Source organism: Papaver somniferum, chromosome 3, assembly GCF_003573695.1.
Source record: "Papaver somniferum cultivar HN1 chromosome 3, ASM357369v1, whole genome shotgun sequence".
Classification (NCBI taxonomy): Eukaryota; Viridiplantae; Streptophyta; class Magnoliopsida; order Ranunculales; family Papaveraceae; genus Papaver; species Papaver somniferum.
The window spans coordinates 31384805-31388359 of NC_039360.1; the positions used below are offsets into that span (position 1 = coordinate 31384805).

General features: G+C 35.6%; 1 long non-coding RNA gene across 1 annotated transcript; it reads left to right on the forward strand.

The window, feature by feature from the left end:
* The first annotated feature begins 336 nt into the window (after positions 1 to 336).
* On the forward strand, positions 337 to 982 carry LOC113361258. Its single transcript, XR_003365035.1, has 3 exons — positions 337 to 417; positions 573 to 591; positions 960 to 982. It is a non-coding gene; the product is annotated as an uncharacterized LOC113361258 (long non-coding RNA).
* Positions 983 to 3555: the final 2573 nt, after the last annotated feature.

Here is a 3555-nt window from a genome sequence, read left to right on the forward strand (position 1 = left end):
GCCGACAGGGAGAACCTAATCTAATCTTCTGATCTTCGACTTCTCTATTCCGCTATTCGATTCGACTCTAGACTCTAGTGGAGGAGTAGGGCTGTCTTAATTACTAGGGTTTTTTAATTTGAGAGATTTTTTTGAATTTCAAAATCATCTCCATTATTCAGTTTGAGCAGTAAGGTCTACTACTGGTATATTTCTTGAAGATAGAAACTGAATCGGCTCTCAATTGCGAGTTTTTTTGTTTCATTTTAAGTTGTTTTTTGTTCGATTTTGTTTATTTTAAGCCAATTTGGTTTCTAGGGTTTTTCTCAGAATGTGTATGGGTTTTATCAGTATTTTGGCAGTGGGAATTTTTGGAGGAGAAAACGAGGAGGGATAAGGAGATTTGAAGAAGTTGAACAGAGGTCGGTGTGGATCTTGGTGAGTATGATTTTGTAAGTTTTTTGTTTATTTTCTTTGTTTCTCTGTTGATTTAGGTAATTGAAAGTGAGATTGAATAGTTGGATTTTGAATAGTTCGATTAGGGATTACTGATTTAGTTTTTTTTGTTTTTGTTTTTGTGTTGTTTGAATCAGCTGTGCGAAAATCCTCAAGGTAAGCTAGGGTTTCTTTCAATTGTTTTGATGTTTTCATTCTTGTATGAAGCAGCTTCAACTTCGATTTAGGGGTTACCGGTTTAGTTCATTTTGTGCGTGTGAAATGATATGCTAAGTTCCAATTATTGATTCTTCAGTTAAATGTTGGGTGTATTTTGTGGAATGTAGGGTTGAATCTTGTTTAGAATTTCAGTAATGTGGAACTAATTTTGGGTTAAAACTTCATTTAACCTCTAGTTCGATTTGAGATTTTGGGAAGTTAAAACATCTTATGTTGTGATAGAATTTGTCTTCAACGTTTGATTTGTTGTATTTTCTGGATTTCTTGGAGATATATAGGTAAACTGATGTTTTACTTGCTTGCAGGGCTGAAGACTGGTGCTTGTAACTCTGCAACAGGATCTGCAAACACGGAGTTTGGAAATACCAAGGTCAGTGTGTCTGTGTGAGTGAGTATAACTTGTATGAGTTTAGGTAAAGGATTAGAGTTTTATTATTGGTTGAAATCGATAACAAACATCCAACAGAGTTTTACTATTTCTTGAACAACATGCTTTATGACTTTCATGTTCTGTGTTTTACTAATACTTTATTCATGTTGTTCTCAGAATGTCTGAAAGTCATAAAGCATCCAACAGAGTTGGAACTTCAGGCAGTCAACCAAATTCCGAACAACCAGAACAAGAAGATCAAAGTGTTGAATATTCAAAAATTGCTTCAAGTTCAACACCTTCTTCAAGTAAGAGATTAACATAAGTAGCGGATGAAAATCATCCACTTGTCGTTGCTTTGTTGAAGAAATTGCGTACAACAAGGTCACCGGCATGGGATGAATTCACTAGGAGAATCATTGTACAACCTGTAAAAGGGAAAACAAATGAGGAAGAAGCTGTACTTATGGGTGAATGTCATCATTGTAAAAGGTTAGTACCTGCTCATAGTGAACAAGGAACTACCCGCTTGTCTCAACATCTAAAAACCTGCCTTGAGAAGCCTGAAAACAAGACAGGCCAGAGGAAGATTAGCACTGCATTTAAAAAAGGAGGTAATAACCAAGTTAAATTACTTAATTGGAAGTATGATCCTATTGTTATGAGAGATTACCTTGCTAGAATGATTGCTAAGCATGATTACCCTCTTAACATGGTTGAGCATTTCTACTTTAGAGAGTTTGTTAAGGCTTTAAACCCTGCTGCTAAAATGCCATGTAGGAATACAAGTAGAGCAGATGTTATGAGGTGTTATGCTGAAATGAAAGATGAATTGTTACTACAATTAGAGAATTTGACTTCCAAATGTAGTCTTACAACTGATATGTGGACTGCCAAATACACTAAAGATGGTTATTGTTGTGTTACATGTCATTTTATAGATGATCAGTGGAATTTGAAAGCCAAAACCTTAGCTTACATTGTAGTGCCGTCACCACATACAGGAGATGCTCTCTCAGATTTTATCAAAACTTGCACTTTGGAATGGAACATAGATAGGAAATTTTTCGCTTTGACTGCTGATAATGCTCCAGCTAATGGTGTTATGATGAGAAATCTTATCACTTGGCTAGATGGTAAAAATTGTTTGTTGCTTGGAGGAAAAATGTTTCACATGAGGTGTAGCAACCACATACTGCATTTGATTGTATTGTATGGCATGAAAGTAGCTGCTGAGTTTATAGAGGCTATTAGAGATTGTGTTAAATATGTAAAGTCTTTACAAGTTAGGAAAGAAAAGTTTGATATAGCATTGGCACAATGTAGATTGTCTGGAGAAGTTAGTTTAGATGTGGACACAAGGTGGAACTCCACTTTCATGACGCTTAAGAATGCAATTAAACTGCAAGAAGGTTTTGAAAGACTTAGTGAGTTTGATTCTGATTTCGATATTCTACCATCTAAACAGCAGTGGGAACAAGGAATAGAAATATGTAAATGTTTAGAGGTTTTTAATACTGTTTCAACTCAGTTTGCAGGGATTAAGTATCCAACTGCAAATATGTATTATAATGGGGTTTATGAAATTTACAAATGCATCAACAGTTGGGAAGATAGTGAGTTTTTTTATATCAAAGAAATGGGGTCGAAAATGAGAGAAAAGTTTAATGGATATTGGAGTGAGAGTAACTTGATTATGAGCATTGGAGTGGTTTTAGATCCTAGGTATAAGGCAAAATGGGTTAGGTACACATATAAAAGAATGTTTGGAGATGCTAAAGCTGCAGAACTTTATGAGAAATTCAGAACAGACTTGTTCAAAGTTTACAATGCATATGAATCTCAAAACAGCACTGCATCTCCTGCTTTCTTTAGAAACTCTGTCGCTCGCATGAATGTAAGAAGCTCAGGTGCATCTAGCACAGATTATGCTAGTTTTGTGTTGGAAAATGATGAAGATGATGTTCAGAAATCTGAGTTAGAGACATACTTAGCAGAACCAATTCTTCCAACTCTAACAGCTCAAGATGAAATGAACTTTGATATATTGGTTTGGTGGAAGATGAATGGTTGTAAGTATCCAACTCTGGAAAAGATAGCAAGAGATGTATTGGCTGTGCCAGTGACTAGTGTGGCGTCAGAGTCCATGTTCAGCGATGGTGGAAGGGTCCTAACAACTCATAGAACTTCACTAAGTCCAGATTTAGTCCAAGCATTGCTATGCTTAAGTGATTGGCTGCCAGACTTCTTTGATACAGGTAAATCTTCGTTTCTTTTCTTTTACTTAATTCTTTTCCATATTAGAACTGTAACATATTAATATTAGATGAGCTACCATATTAGATGAAGAACTGTAACATTAGATGAGCTACCATATTGCACTTGTTCCAGAACTGTAATTAGAACTGTAACATGTAAAAGCATATTAGATCTCATACGCTAGTAGATGAGCTAATATAGTGTCCAAGTATTGAGCTACCCTAACCAGGTTTTTGTGATTGTGAATGCAGATATGGAAGTCGTCGACTGAA